The 17500-nt window shown below is 40.1% G+C and overlaps 1 long non-coding RNA gene across 1 annotated transcript in view; it reads left to right on the forward strand.

Annotated features, from left to right (window-relative positions):
* The window catches only part of LOC123518177, a 129573-nt gene that overhangs the window by 88065 nt on the left and 24008 nt on the right, over positions 1 to 17500 (forward strand). The window contains exon 2 of the long non-coding RNA XR_006678700.1: positions 5006 to 5048. This is a non-coding gene — a long non-coding RNA (uncharacterized LOC123518177). The remainder of the gene's footprint in view (positions 1 to 5005; positions 5049 to 17500) is intronic.

Consider the following 17500-nt stretch of genomic DNA (forward strand, 5'->3'; position numbering starts at 1 on the left):
TTGGTGACATTCTCGTGTTTGACCTTTTAAAACCTTGCCACAGTATAACGTGTAAGTGTGCCCTATACTCGTTTATGAGCGTTGGCATAGGACTGACAGTGTCACCGTTCCTGGACTTGAACTATATGAAGAGAGGGGACACTATACTTTAATGCAATAATGCAAAACGTTTATATATTTTTAAAAGTAAAGATATAAGCGCTATGAGATATGAACTATTTAAACATGGTTTCCTCAACAATGCTTTAAGTTGTGTAACGCCATTTGTTAAACTTAAAGTGAAATCCTTCCCATCATTGGTTTAATGTGACTTGAAGAAACTTTGAATTTACTATGCTATCAGGCTGTAAACAGGCATTTTATTATATATTAATATGGATAAGTGTTTTCATGTTAATCTGCTGTAAGTGTTATGAAATATGTAAAAATTTTGATCATGTAGCTTTGAGTTACTGAACTTTTCTTCTTCGTTCATCTTTACCTATTTTAGTCAAATCGGTTAATTCCACTTTTTTATACTTTTTATGACGCATTTCTTATTCATATATATATATATATATATATATATATATATATATATATATATATATATATATATATGTATATACATATATATATATATATATATATATATATATATATATATATATATATATATATATATATATATATATATATATATTGGCTCCTCTTTTCACTTTAATTAAGAGCTTCCGTGGTTGCCGTTGCTTGCTCGTCTGCCAATTACAAATCGACAGGGTGAGACAGTCAGCACATATAAAGTAATTCACTGAGATGTTCATACTTTTTTCACATTGGTTGATAAATAGTTATCCGGGGAAGGTAAAGCACGAAAACTCGCATGCCTTAATGGCCCTGTATCCCGCGGTAAGGAATATAACGCGCCACAAAAGTCCAACGATGTGGGAATGAGCCGCGAAGCTGTAGCATATGATCCTAACATTCCTTTCCCTTGATTTATATTTCACACACACACACACACACACACACACACACACACACACACACACACACACACACCGCGTAATGTAGTGGTTAGCACGCTTGACTCACAATCGAGAGGGCCGGGTTCGAGTACCGGGAAGCGGCGAGGCAAATGGGCAAGCCCTTTAATGTGTTGCCCCTGTTCACCTAGCACTAAATAGGTACGGGATGTAACTCGAGGGGTTGAAGCCTCGCTTTCCCGGTGTGTGTTGTGTGTAATGTGGTTTCAGTCCTACCCGAAGATCGGTCTATGAGCTCTGAGCTCGCTCCGTAATGGGGAAGACTGGCTGGGTGACCAGCAGACGACCGAGGTGAATTACACACACACACACACACACACACACACACACACACACACACACACACACACACACACACACACACACACACATACGCGAAATCTGACAACATAAACTGCAGTGTATATGCAGGTCAGCCTTCCCTTCCAGCCATGTGTGAGCGTGACCCATATGTAAGCAGAAAAATAACGATCTAAAATTAATACCAGCGAATATTGTTTTTATCATATAATAGAAATGTAAGTGTGGCACCATTTTTACAGTACGAATGTGCATGTGTTGTTAGCCTATGCAGCGTTTTTACTGCGTGTTTAGTCACGTGTACGTACAAATAATGTGTGTGTGTGTGTGTGTGTGTGTGTGTGTGTGTGTGAGAGAGAGAGAGAGAGAGAGAGAGAGAGAGAGAGAGAGAGAGAGAGAGAAAGAGAGAGAGACGGACTGGGGGAAAATATACGCAGACAAGGACTGGCAGACAGACAAAGATAGACAAACAGATAGACAGTCCGACAGTGCCTGGCTGACTGAAATAACCAGAGCGTTTCATCCCTATAACGCAACAGGTTCACCATATAACATGTTGAACATTTTCATCTTTTCACTTCATTTCTAGCACGTTTGTCAATTCAAAACAACAACGGAAGCAAAGTGAAAACGGATCAAGCCTCGTCATTCTGTGTCAGACACTTTTATACAGCTGTCTCAAAACATTCCCTCACCTTTTTTTCAATCCATTTACATCCATGACTGGTAGAAATTTTACCCCTGTCCTTCCTAACCTTTACTCTTCCTTTCCTTTTGCTTACACGCACTTATTTCTTCCCTAACACGCCTGTTTTACTCCAGTTTTCATATTTCACCCTTGTTCTCTTTCCTCACCAGTCTCCCTCTTCCCTATTATCCTCCTCCTCAATTAGTTGCAAAATGCTCCCACGCAGTCGACCGTAAATTTCACCCTCTCCCTAACAATGGGGCAGAAGATAAATACAAATACGAATGCGTGAATCATTGTAACTCACTGAATGTGCAGAAGGGTTCATACAATTATATGAAGCACCTATTACAACAGCCAGCGCACTCTTGTTGTTAAATAGGTGTTATCTCCACTCCATACTGCTACATCCCCTCATCCACTCTTTTGCATCCCCCCCGCCGCCTTACCATCAATGAGAGTTGCATATTATTACATCGTTTTCAAGGACTGCGGACTGTTCTGCGCAGGTTTGAGGCTGGAATTTAGCAAAGTGATGGGAGAGGGCGTAGAGTGGAAGAATGAGGGAATGAGAGAACATAGAGGAAGGTGCTTGAAAAATCATGTGCGGAGAGAGGTTTGGAGTGTCATGCTACGTGGTGTTTAGTGTGAGGATCGAGGAACGGTGTGGGTGATCACGAGGCGGCGTGTATATCAGTAGATAGGATGTGTAAAGGTAATGTGTCAGATTAACTTTCGTGTTTCTGGTTTTACATGTGAAATGGGCTCTGGTCATTGGTAAAAATGCGAGAGAGAGAGAGAGAGAGAGAGAGAGAGAGAGAGAGAGAGAGAGAGAGAGAGAGAGAGAGAGATAGAGAGAGAGTGGAAAAGAGAGAGAGAATTATATAGAGTTAAATCGAAAAAAAACATGCCACAACAGACCTTGCGTTCCTCACGAGGTAACCTGAAAAAAAAAATTAAGAAAGGGGAAAAGGAGAAAGACAGATATAAGGTATCAGCCTCATCGGAAGGGGTGAAGTACAGAAGAAATAGGAAGAGTAAAGCATGATTAATTATGTTTATGTAATGTCAAGTTAAGTACGGAGGAGAAAGGGAGGAAAAGTTAGGAAAATAATTTATAGGAAAGATTTGAATGTTGTACAATGAGACAGGATTAGAAACTGTATACAAGAGGTTGTTGGGGACAATCAGCGTTGTGCTAAATGTGTCTAGATTAAGACAATTATGGGGACAGCACCAGATGGGAGAGTAAGGGCAGAGGTGGAAGTGCTCCCGGGTTTGGTCACTGCAATACAAACATAATCGGATTTGATAGTTTGAAGCAGGAGGTAGAAAAAGGGAGATTTGTTTTGCATGCATATAATGTTGTGCTCCATTTCCATAGCTGATCCGTGTTAGCTTTGTGCTGTGAGTGGTGATGGCGGTTGTGGCGGAGCGCTTGCGTGTGTACCCTGAAAATTTAAATAACATGAACCCCGCCACGAGCCGCGAGTATGAAGAAGCTCCCTTCATTCAGGCGTAATATCATTGTGCGTCCATCCTCCACCATGCAAAATGAGGACGATTATAATTTAATAAACAATACACGTCTGTTTCAGCAAAATGTATGGCAATTTGTCTTCATAATTTAGGCACACTTATGTCTATAAAATATAAAATTAATTTGCCTGTCTGCCACTTCAGTAATGTAGGCATTTACTGTCGCCAAAATATTAACTATGTCATATTTATTTATTAGCAGAATTACACGCACGCAGTGCACGGCAAGCTTGGCCTGACTGGTCGTGCAGCTGCGTGTTCGGTACGTGTTGCTGTGCTACTCTACACATACATCGGAAACGGGACTTTGGCATAAAAAAAATATATATATAAAAAACTGCCACTCGAAAAAGTGCCATCTTTTATTCGGAAGTGTCGACGACCAAACCTCATTGTCAGTCAGTAAAGTAGCGAGGCACACGTGAGCTGCGCTTTAGAATGGTACGGTTGAAAGCCTGTTTATGTAAAAGACGTTGTCATACTTGAGGAAAAATTAGGCCAAGAAAATAAGAACATATGAACAGGAAACTAGTTAAGACGTTGCAAGCGAGGTAAAGTTTGTTGTTAACGAAATTTTGAGATGTTATGTATTGCCTCTTTATGGGCCATTTTTATGATTGTTTTCATAAATTTGCTTCTAAATAATCTAAAAAAAAGATACTGAAAAGAATTACTGAAGATAACGTAAGCTAGACTTGTTTCTGCATAAGTATAAAAAGTATTGCATTATTGATTTCCTGTCTTTTCGTCTACCATCAGTTCATTATTGAAAATGATCTAAGCTCAGTCAACCTTTTATAAACATGCCATCGATCACCTCCACGTGGTGTTATCCAGTCAAAAAGGCTGCATTGTTCTTTTCACTTGTTTGTTTTCCCTCCATGATATGCAGCGAGTCGGCTTCGTGTGTATTGTACATACTAGTCTTACTGGAAGTGTACTAATACGTGCCATTAGTCAAGTGTCCTCATGGAAGGTGTTCCATTGTTACTCTTAAGAGAGAAAGTTGGCTTGCCAACTCCCGTAAAGTGGAGTGACAAGGGAACGATCTTTCTTCTCCTCATGTTGTCTTTTACTTTGTTGCCCGCGCTGTCAAGGATGAAGGCTGAAGCTCTAACACCAACAACATCGCTACATTACTAATAACGCCATCACCGCAAACACTATCATAACAACGAAACAACAATAACGTAAGCATCAGCTCCAGTACGGTTTTATTACTACTACTACTACTACTACCACCACTACTACTACTACTACTACTACTACTACTACTACTACTACTACTACTACTACTACTACTAACATTAATACATCTTCAACAGAAAACGCCATAAGTTAAGAACAAAAGAGACACATTTTACTTTACCTTTCTTTTCATTTAATGTGCGCGTCACTAACCGGAAGAAAGCGCTAGCCTGATTTTATTTTTTTGTCTTCTCTCTTTCATCAGAAGGCAAGGATCGATACCCGCCTGACAGCAGCAGCGAGACATGGTAAGTACGGCTGTTGTCCTCCCATTACCTGTACGCGGGTGAAGCTTATTGCCTCTCACTTCACCCTCGTCGAAATATTTACCTGTGAAAATTGCCAAAGTGTGACGCATGGATGAGCGTTGAATTTATGACTGCTGTAATGGCTAAAAATAGGGTGACATGTTTGACTACGATATGATGAGTAACTGAGATGATTGCTTTACTGGCAGTGCTGGTGGTGGTGGTGACGATGATGCATGTGGCTGGACCTTGTTATTTGAGAAGCTTGAGGAAGAAAAATGATAATAGAAAAGTTTGTAAAGAGTTTTCGTTGTGGGTTGATGTGAGGGGAGAGATTGAAAAAGGTAAGGTGGCAGGCAAGAAAATGAAGAGAAAGAGAAGAAGAGCCAGAGAGAGAGAGAGAGAGAGAGAGAGAGAGAGAGAGAGAGAGAGAGAGAGAGAGAGAGAGAGAGAGAGAGAGAGAGATCCTTCCCTCCCTACAAAAAGAAAAACAATATTAACAAGAAAAACACAGAAACTTAAGTACCAGAAGGGAAAGGAAGGCATCGGGGCGCCTCAAGCAGCTTTCATTAGGGGAAGAGCGAGAAAACTCCCTCACGGACGACTGTTACATTTTTTGGTGAGCGGCAGGAGCGAGACATGACGCTCCCTTTATTGTGTTGGAGGTGAGCAAAGTGGAGGAAGGATTACGAATAACACCAGTAACACGAGGCGGCATGTGTGATTCTCCGGGAAATACAAGCGGTCTGAGCGTGTTTCTTTTCGACTAATTAGACAGGTGGGCTGATAACGCGAGAGTTTTCAGAAGACAGGTGTGGCACGAGGAGCTTATACGTAGGTGGTGATGTGGGTGTGTATGAGGATGCTGATCTTTTATGAGGTTCGTGTTGTGTCCTGGTGATTCAGAAGATAAGGTACAAATACAGAGGTACGTCATGAACTATTACCAGAAAGGAACATTGTAGTTTTGTGTAGGTATTTATGTGTGTATGTGTGAATGAGTGTTTATAGGGAATTGAAGAGTGTTCATGTGTTTAATAATTTGCGTTTGAACAGTGTAATGACTCACTCGTAGTTGTGTGAATTTTTTGTTTTTGGAATTATGCTAGAAATATACAAAAACAAAAACGTGCAGAGGTTTCGAGACATATCAGATTTTAGATGAATTTTTAAACTCTTTTCTATAGGGACTAGCAGATTTGTGAGCTTTGATTTATTCTTTTTTCATTTTCCCCACAGCAGTATCCCTCAGACACACACACACACACACACACACACACACACACACACACACACACACACACACACACACACACACACACACACACACACACCTACACACACACACACAGCGTCGTGTAGTGGTTAGCACGCTCGACTCAATCGAGAGTCAATCAAGTCCCGGGAAGCGGCGAGGCAAATGGGCAAGTCTTAATGTGTGGCCCCTTTTCACCTAGCAGTAAATAGGTACGGGATGTAACTCGAGGGGTTGTGGCCTCGCTTTCCCGGTGTGTGGAGTGTGTTGTGGTCTCAGTCCTACCCAAAGATCGGTCTATGAGCTCTGAGCTTGCTCTGTAGTGGGGAAGACTGGCTGGGTGACCAGCAGGCGACCGAGGTGAATTAAACACACACACACACACACACACACACACACACACACACACACACACACACACACACACACACACACACACACACACACACACACACACACATGATTCACCACTGACACACCCTCGTCCAGTGTTATATTTCAACCTTTTGCTTATGCACCCCACTCATGAAATATAACATGCTCTGAACCATGATATTATATTAGTTTATAAAGCTTTTTTTGCCGTTTTAATATTTGGGTTTTCACACCACGCTCTCTGGCTCGTTAGCCCTCACGTGGCTCCTTCCATTTCTGGCAAAACATTGCCCAACAGCGCACTGGCGGCAGTCAGAGCAGCTGTCATGAAGTGAGCTGTGAAAAGGACATAATATAATAGCTTTCTTTTTTCTAATTTGTATTTTTTTTTTCATTTATTTACTTATTAATATCCTTATTATTTATTTTCTATCATATTTGGACAAGTTCTTATTAATGTATTTATTTTTTATGTTGGTGGAGGTGGTGTGTGTGTGTGTGTGTGTGTGTGTGTGTGTGTGTGTGTGTGTGTGTGTGTGTGTGTGTGTGTGTGTGTGTGTGTGTGTGTGTGTGTGTGTGTGTGTGTGTGTGTGTGTAAGTAAGTAAGTAAGTAAGTTATTAAGTAAGTAATAATCTATTGCCCTTAGATTACAAATACATTATTGAACAATATCAAAGCTGACAGTGGCTTAGTCTGTCAAACCGAAGCTTCCCGACAGACATTATCATATATTTTGAGATTTAAATGTTTACATTACAGCACCTAGCTAGAGCATATAGCTATTATACTTTTATTAAAAATAACAAGCACCAATGATGATGATGATAATAATAATAATAATAATAATAATAATAATAATAATAATAATAATAATAATAATAATAATGATAATGATAACAATAATAGTAGTAATAATAATAATAATAATAATAATAATGATAAACAAAAATAAGAAAATAATAGTAAAGATAAAAATAGATAATAACAATAATAACAACAACACCACTACATTATCACACCACAAATTAAATATACAAATAAGTTTGTTGTTATACAAATCAAGTATAGGGAAATTAAATAAACAAGGTTGACATTGTTACATAAATTACTAATTATTTTGACAGTTATACAAATATGTCTTCACAGATTTTTTAAAAAGGGAAAAATTACCACTACAGGGAAGATTCTTAATGTGTAAAGGCAGTGAATTCCATATTTGAGATCCAGAGTACAGTACAATGTATTTGAAGAGAGATGTTCTGAACTGCGGGCAAAAGAGATTGACATTATTACCTCGGGTATGACGTGACGTGCGTACCAGACTGAAAGGCTGAGCTCCACAGGACTGTGTAAGGTACTTGTAAATACATAGGAGCAAAAAATATTTATGAACATTTGTAAAACTTTAAAAAAATTGTGTGTATATTATGTTTCGTGTTGACTCAAACCTATTCATGTAAAATATGCATCTGAAGATTTTATTTTGAACTATTGATATTTTTCTTATGAAGGATGGCCAAGTACACGCCCAGAATGACACATTGTATATTAAGTGTGGGTAGCAGAGTGTGTAGTAAATACTTGTGAGAGACTCGGGTGTGGGATTATTGCGAACTCTGTATAGGATACCACACATCTTTGCTAATTTATTCGTAACGAAAGAAATGTGTTCATTCCAGTTCATGTTCTCATCTATATAAACACCCAAAAACTTTGTAGAATTTACTCTGTCTAATGTATTTCCTTTAATGGTTACAGGGACTATGTGATGTTGAACTGAATGATTCTGAAAAATTATATAATTTGTTTTTAAAATATTCAGACTTAAATTATTGACTTTAGTCCAGTGATTGATTTTTCCTAATTCTGTAATAAGATTTATGTGGAGACTATTAGTGTTATGGTTGTCTATTAACAAACTTGTGTCATCAGCATAAATGGTGTACTTAAATTTAGAGCTTACATGTCGTTTATATAGATGAAGAAAAGAATCGGTCCGAGTATTGACCCTTGTGGTACGCCCTTATTGACAACACTGAAAGAGGAATATGTTGAATTGCAATACACAGCTTGTGATCTATTGGTTAAATAATTTTGAAACAGTTTTAAGGGGACACCTCTAACACCATAATGACTAAGCTTTTTCAAGAGAATTGTGTGACTCAATGTATCGAATGTTTTTGATAAGTCCAAGAATACTCCAATTAGATAATGTTTTTTCTCTAGATATTTATATACATTAGACGTGAATTGTAAGATAGCTGTTTCTGTGGAACGACCTGCTCTGAATCCATGTTGAGAGTCTGTAAGTAGTTTATTATTTTCAAAAAATGTAACAAGAAGGAAGTGACAATTTTTTCAAAAACTTTACTAAAGGCTGGGAGAATTGAAATAGGTCAGTAATTTTTAATATCAGATCTATTACCCGATTTAAGTATAGGTACGATTTTGGCTTTTTTAGTGCATCAGAAAAACGCCAGATTTTAATGATAGGTTCACTATGTGAGTTAATGGAGTGGCTATTTCATGTGTGTGTGTGTGTGTGTGTGTGTGTGTGTGTGTGTGTGTGTGTGTGTGTGTGTGTGTGTGTGTGTGTTGTGTATTTATTTAGTTGTGCCCTTTGTATGAAAATTTTGACCGACCTCTTCCTTTACTATTGTTCCCGATTATTGATTGGCCGTACAACATCCACATCCAATCTGTTGCAGCGGCGTAGTTTTGTGGGTCTCAGACTTTCCCTTGGGTTGAATAATGATAATGATAATAATAACAATAATATAATGGAGGTTCAGGTGGTGATCTGCTCATTCTACGGGATGTAGTATGGATCCCTGGATGCTCATGTATTGCTGTTCTTTTCTATTCTTTTCATGTTTGTTAATTTGTGTTTAATGTTTAATGGTGAAATTATAACTAAACCAGTGAGGCTTACCTTAAATTGGGAAGTATACCTAAATCCATGTTGGTTTTATTAACTATGGCTTACTAGACACATTCTGCAGCCAAGCTTTCATCGAGAAACCTAGAGATATGTTCAATACAAAGTGGTGATTGATACATATCTAAAGTGAAAATGAATTGTATGGCTTAGGAATTTTATGAACGTTGTAAGACATCCACTTGCCTCGATAATGTTGATCGCAAAAATATTCATTTACTTGAAATTTACAAATTGAAAGATAGAAATCATATATATGAACAATGTTTTCATAGCGATCAACAGAATACGAGACAGAGGTGAAGCAATGTTTTGTTGTCAATGCCAAGGGTGACTGTATCTGTCACTTACACACACACACACACACACACACACACACACACACACACACACACACACACACACACACACACACACACACACACACACACACACACACACACACACACACACACACACACACACACACACACACACACACACACACACACACACACACACACACACACACACACACACACACACACACACACACACACACACACACACACACATGGACACACACACGCACACACACACACACACACACACACACACACACACACACACACACACACACACACACACACACACACACACACACACACACACACACACACACACACACACACACACACACACACACACACACACACACACTCTCTCTCTCTCTCTCTCTCTCTCTCTCTCTCTCTCTCTCTCTCTCTCTCTCTCTCTCTCTCTCTCTCTCTCTCTCTCTCTCTCTCTCTCTCTCTCTCTCTCTTATACTCTGCCTTCTTCGAGCATATAAGAACAATTTCTTTTCTCATTTTCTCTTGAGCTTCCTGGAGACGATAAGATAGGAGCTGCAGAGACGAGCTAAGTATTTCCTTGTAAAAAGAAAAAAACGGAAGCTTTCCCCTGATTCAAGGCACCCTACTAATTATTTTCCTCATTCCCAACTGCAATTGCAAAGAATTCTGTATGGCACACTTCATTGTATTATTATTATTACTAAATGAATCGTTATGTTTTGAAATGGTGTTTTGAGAGTGAATGTGACGCTACTCGGGAAAGCAAAGTGGAATAAAGAATGTATTGAGCTTCTAGAATTGTTAGCCTTGTATTACGTATCCTGATGATCTTCAAATGAACATAACATCCACATATTATTGCTGCATTGAAATTACTGCCTAAATGAAACACATATTTTAACAAGAGTTTTAGATTTCTTTTTTTTTAGATATATCCAGTTTTTTCATCTAGTACCCTACACACACAAAAAAATATATAGGCAGGTAAGCCACTCTCTCTCCACTTCTTGCGCAGCGTGTCTTGTGTCTTGCTGAGTTTATGAGCACCACGAATTGTTTTCACTCGTTGTAACCATAATGTTATTTTCTTTCTCTGCACAGGTTTCACAATATTCATATTTATTATCTAGCGCACCAGTCATGCTACATTGTTTAGCACTAAGTTCCTAATAGTGTAATGGTTGCAGCGTTGTGTTATATGGTTTTGGTTTTCTTTGATCAGAAAATGAATGAGAGATTCCTGAAATGATCAGAATAACAAATATATTATAAAGTTTTCTTAATCAGGTGATTATCGGTCAGTTCCAATGGAAGCATGTGAAAATGTTACTTACTGTTACAGCAACGTTCTACTTAATGGCAGTCATGATTGTTGAAAAATGAAAAGAATTCTTACTGGCAAAATTTCAGCTACCACACTACTCTTTAACGATCACACAATGCAGCAGAAACAGTAGCAGCAGCAGCAGCAGCAGCACCAGCAGCAGCACCAGCACCACCAGCCCCAGCACCAGCAGTGGCGAGACGAACTTTTGTGGCCGGTGTTGTTTTTTCATCTTTTATTTTGTGATGGTTTTCGCCTCTGTGTTCCCAATTCCCTCCTACCACTACTCGGCGTCCCTTTCTCGATTGGTCTGTGTGCTATCTCCCTCCTTCCTCAGCAATCCTTCCCTCCCCACGCTTCCTCTCCCTCTTGCCTTCAGCTTCCCCTCCTTTGCCCTCTCGCTCCACCTTCTTTTACCTTTCCTCTCACCCCTTCTGTCTGTCCCTCCGCGCCAAGCCACTCCCTCGTCCCTCCCTCTTTTATTTCTCTCTTTTTTGTCTTTTCTTCTTTCCTCCTGCCTTCCCTCCTTCACTCCTCTCTTAGTCCTCCAACCCTTCTCCTCTCCCCACCTCCTCTTCTGTCCTCTTCTCCCTCCATGTTGGTGGCAGGGACAAATTACACGTCAGTTGCTTGCGATTCAGTCACAAATATTTCGGTCAGCCTGACTTTCATAACTAAGCCTCTGTTTCAAAGTGGAGCTCTCACAGTTTCCGACAGTGCGATCTTGTGTGTTTTTGTTGTGATTTCTGCACTTCCGTTACTTTTTACTAGGAAAGGGGCGGCTAGGGATGGGTGGAGTTGGGGGTTTGGACCGGACAGGTAATCGCTGAAGGAGAGGAAAAAAAATGAAAATATATTCTTTTTACTGTCGTTCCTTTGTTCTTTGTTGCTGCTACCGTTGTTGTTGTTGTTGTTGTTGTTGTTGTTGTTGTTGTTGTTGTTGTTGTTGTTGTTGTTGTTGTTATTGTTGTTGTTTTCTTCCATTCCTTCACTCCTTCTTTCCTTTCTTTATTCTTCTCATCTATCATTCCATCCATCCATTCATATGTACATCCATGCTTCCTTCCCTTCCTCCTTCTCTCCTCTTTTCTTCCTTCCTTCATATCTTTCTCTCTCTTTCTTTTCTTTCTTATTTTCCTTTCTGTTCCCTTTTTCTTTCTCTCTGTATTCTTCCGCACGCTGCAAACAAGCCAGCTCTTGAAAATAATATTTCACAGCCAGCCAGCTTCTGCCTCAGGTCTCACACTTGGTTACGGGAATGTGAAATATAGAAGCGGCCATGACCATCCTTGAATATATTTAAGAATTAGCACCCTGTCAGCGTTTCTCCATAATAAGACAATGGATAGAGAGGAACCTTAATTTAAGCAACCTCGACTACAGCTCTCCGATATCACTTCGGATCTGCCAAAATTAAAATCCTTGAAATTTAGGAGAAAAATTAGGAGTTGTGAAATGCAGACCAAATAAATTCTTCAGTTTAGCCTGGGTGATTGAGAAGAAAACGAGCCATCTCTTTTACAGCCTAATTACAAAACGCTAGGATCATCTCACGGGTCACCTTCAGGTAGAGGTATTTTCAAACCCTTATCACACGTCAAATATTTACTCGAAATAAACACGCGAGAAAGCAAACAAAAAACTGCATTATAGACTGCAATGATATAACGAAATGGTAAAATGTTCTTTATTCATATTCAAAGAGAGAAAACGAAATGGAAAAATTCATAATCATCCTGGCTAACTTCGTGCTATAACGCGTGGTAAGCGGCTGCAGTGCTGGAAGTTCAGTGCTGGGTGAGATAGGTACCCTCTCTCTCTCTCTCTCTCTCTCTCTCTCTCTCTCTCTCTCTCTCTCTCTCTCTCTCTCTGTCATGATAAGATAAAACAATGACAAAAACATTCAAATACTGGATAAATATATAATAATGGGAATCTCTCTTCCATCTAATATGCCATCCCTCGGAATGGAATGTTACTTTAAAGGAAACAGAAAGTAAGCAAAAGAAGTAAAGTTAGAAATATTAACTTACACTGAACAAGATGTGTTTGTGGTGACTGTTCAAAGATAGGAGTAGGTTTCTATCAACAATGGTATTCTCTGATTGTCCTGACATGTAGCAGACATTGAAGTGAGCCATCAAAACTTTAAAATTTACAAAGGGTGAAAGAGCTACAGATATCTATTGATGTCGATGTCATCCAGAAAGATTCAAACATGCTTTAACCCATCAACTTTTGAATACAATATGTCTTCGAGAAGGATGTGAATATACCGGTATTTAGGAAAACTAGTACTACTGCTACTTCCACCACTACAGCTACTACTATTACTACTACTTCCACTAGTACTGTTGCTTCCACTAATACTGCTAATTCCAGTCATACTGCTACTACTACTATTTGCTATTACTACTATTGCTACAACTACTATTGCTACTACTACTACTACTACTACTACTACTACTACTACTACTACTACTACTACTACTTCCAGTACTACTGCTACTTTCACTACTGTTGCTACTACTACTACTACTACTACTACTACTACTACTACTACTACTACTACTACTACTACTACTACTACTACTACTACTACTACTACTACTACTACTGCTGCTGCTGTTGCTGCTGCTGCTGCTGCTGCTGAATGAGATTTGTTAAAAAACTTTGAAGTTTCTCAAGAAAATGCTCTTAATATTGTCGTCGTCATCGTTATGTTTTTTCCATCGTCCTTATCATGATTGTATTTACTGCCCTCCTCCTCCTCCTTGACCTCCTCCTCCTCCTCTTCCATGTCGTCGTCATCATCATCATCATCATCATCATCATCATCATCATCGTCATCTTTATTAATACAGCTGCCGTCATTAGCAGCAGCGCAGTCATGAATCCCAGAGTATTAAACACACACACACACACACACACACACACACACACACACACACACACACAGAGAACAAAAATCACAATGTAGCGGCAAACAAACGAACAAGCACCACCCCACGCCACCGCCACACACCACCTCCCTTTGTGAATATAGACACGTTCACTTCCATACAGCAAGGTAAATAATAACAGGGAGGTGTTTGGCCATGGGGTGAGGGCGGCACTCGCTTCACCTATAGAGATCGATGTGTTGATGGTAGGTAACACCATCACCACCACCACCATCACCACCACCACCAGGCTACCAGCATTTCGGACCACTTATTCGAACCACTCACTTAACCGCTTACGAATCCGCTTTGCTCACGCCATCTGAAGCGACTGAACAGTACCAAACTGTCCCTGCCATGCGTCGTAATCCATCATCAGACTCTTAGCGTTCGGAAAATTTATTGCTGTTTCTACTAACCTGTTTACAAAATTGTATATGGCCTGAATATTTGGCGTGACATATTTCAAACTGGTATCATATATTTCTTCCCTCTTTTTATACGCGTATTTACATTTATCTTTGAAACAGCTAGGGAAATAGGTCTTTTGAGTGCCTTGTTTCCATTTTTTTTTTCAAGTTCACACTTATGTATAGGCAAACACACAATGACTTTCACTTAAGTTTCCTGTCTAATGCATGTGTGTGTGTGTGTGTGTGTGTGTGTGTGTGTGTGTGTGTGTGTGTGTGTGTGTTGGCGTCGCCTTATAGCTTGTCTCGCACGGGCGGCGCAACGTGGTCATGAAAAGTGTGGTGTGCAGCATTGACCAACCTCATGACCTGAAAAAGAGGTACCGCTTCCGAGGCCAAACAGGTACCCATGTGCATGCCTATAATGGAAAGTCATGACCTATTCATCATATGGCCAGAGAGAGAGAGAGAGAGAGAGAGAGAGAGAGAGAGAGAGAGAGAGAGAGAGAGAGAGAGAGAGAGAGAGAGAGAGATTTTGTTTCAAAGTACTAAAGAAAATGCCGTCACATACTGTACATACACACACATTCGTCTATCATAAAATACAAACCAAATCTTGCGACCTAGCCTTGGAACACCGAAACTAAACATTATATGAGGAAACCTTAACTTTCTTGGGTTTTCTATACAGTAAAGAACAACTGCAATGTAGTCACTTGGGACGGAGCGTGAAATCTATTTAGGATGCGGCGGCAGGACTGAGCTCTTCAGGGGGGTTTCTGGTGAGAGGCAAGGCGAGAGGACCAGTTTAATGCATTTACTGAGGGAGCCACAACGTTGTTAATCTTCTTGCCTCGGGGACCAGACTGTGTCACGGCGGGACGTGGAGGGGAAAGCAAGACAAAGAGAGTAGACGATACAAAGGAAGCAAAGTAGCCAAGTTCAGGAATTAGATTATGCGGTATTGGCGATGCACTCCACTAGAAAATTTATGGGAAGAGAATAGTGTACCAAGCAGTTCCTGTGAAGCAGTAAAGAAGTAGCGCACGGTGAGGGAAAGGTTTGGGAAAGAGTGAAGGGGAAGAAAAGTCAAGAAAAAGAAATGTTTAGAAATAAAAACAAATCCTAGAAAAATGTTTTTGAAGGAAAGTATATGAATAAAGATGCACAGGGAAAATCTTGCATAAAAGTAGACAGATTGAAAATCAATGAAAGAAGGCTGGGAAAAAAATGAACATGAAAGGCACACAAAATAAGACGCTATAAATATCATAGAAAGAAATAAAGGTACAGAAAGAATATCTCAGAAAAAAAATGACACCTCTAAAACACGACGTTAAGTCTAAACTTTAAGAAAAACAACTTATCGATACTGTAGCGACATTATCATTAGGAATACAATACAGTTCACTTCACTTCGAACTATCAGTGACTCATAATAAATCCACGTAGAACCTCCAAACCAAACCCTGATGAGGCCAAGAGAAGACAAAACAAGCTGGATTCGATGTTCTCTACAGCTTACATAGAACGAGGCAACACAACCTGGTTCACTTCCAACTCATCGCAACCTTTGAACCACCCCGAGCCTCACTGACTGATTGACCGACCCTTAGTTTCGGGCACCTAATACAAACGTAACGCACCTCGTCTCGCCTTGCCTCCTTTGCCTCGCTTTGTCTCGCCTTCGCCCCAAACCTGTTCCTATTTCCATTTCAACGCCGAAGACCTCCTTAGCAGTGGGAGAGGCAAGGCTCGGGAGAAACAGGTAGAAGACAGGAAATAGAGACAGATTTATAGCAACGGTTTAAAAATAACTCCCTAAATGGTGCAATTAAGTTACCTCATTTTCGTGGCATGACTGTTGTTAGTGTTGGTGTTGTTTGCTGTTAAAACAGGGGAAATATGGGTTCACACGATTCTTTGTTGTTTTGGGACGAGTGTAGTAGCGTGTGGAAAGGGAGAGGAAAGGAGAGGGAGGAAGCACGAGTAAGAGGGAGACGTCTACGTAAAGGGTAAGAGGACAGGGAAAAGGATGTTTGCCCAGCTTTAATTCGTGAGCAACTCGAGGAGAGGAAGAGGACGAAAAGGAAAGAGGAAAAAAGAAGAGGCAGGAAGAATGAACAGAAGGAAGATAGCGAAGAGGAGAGGGTGGAGGAAAAGGGGAAGAAGGAGGAGAAAGAGGAATGAAGAGGGAAGGAAGGAAGGAAGAGAGGGTAGAAAAAAGAGTGAGCCAGTAGAAAGATGACAGAAGAAAAATCTTGGTTCGAAGAGAAAGCGGAACAAGAGCAAGACGTGAATTCAAAAAAAAAAAAAAAAAAAATGGGAGGAAGATTGAGGAAAGCGATATGCGAGACGGTAGGAAGAAGAACTGGGGAAGAAAGAAGAGAAGAAATAGGAGAGAAGGAGGAAGAGCAGGAGGAGGAGGAGGAAGAGAAGGCAAAAAAAAAAAAGAGGTCAAGAAGGAGGAGAAAACAAAAGAAGTAAACGAGGTAAAGGAAAGGCGACTGAAGACCGTGGAAACGAAGGAGGGACGAAAGCAAAAGGGAAGGAAAGAAAAAGGAGAAGCAAGTAATGAGAGGACAAGGAGAAGAGGGAATGGAAATATTGGAAACAACTTTTCACTCTCTCTCTCTCTCTCTCTCTCTCTCTCTCTCTCTCTCTCTCTCTCTCTCTCTCTCTCTCTCTCTCTCTCTCTCTCTCTTCTTAACAATTTGGCGGAGGAAGGAAGGAAGGAAGCAAAGGCGGAAGGAAGGAAAGAAGGAAGGATCTACATGCCTCCCCTGACAGCAAAACATAACGAACAGGTGATTTTGTAGTATCTTGTCTCCTCGTGTTCCTCTTTTTATACCTGCGTGTAGGCGACGTGTGTGTG

This window comes from Portunus trituberculatus, chromosome 43, assembly GCF_017591435.1.
Source record: "Portunus trituberculatus isolate SZX2019 chromosome 43, ASM1759143v1, whole genome shotgun sequence".
NCBI classification, from domain to species: Eukaryota; Metazoa; Arthropoda; class Malacostraca; order Decapoda; family Portunidae; genus Portunus; species Portunus trituberculatus.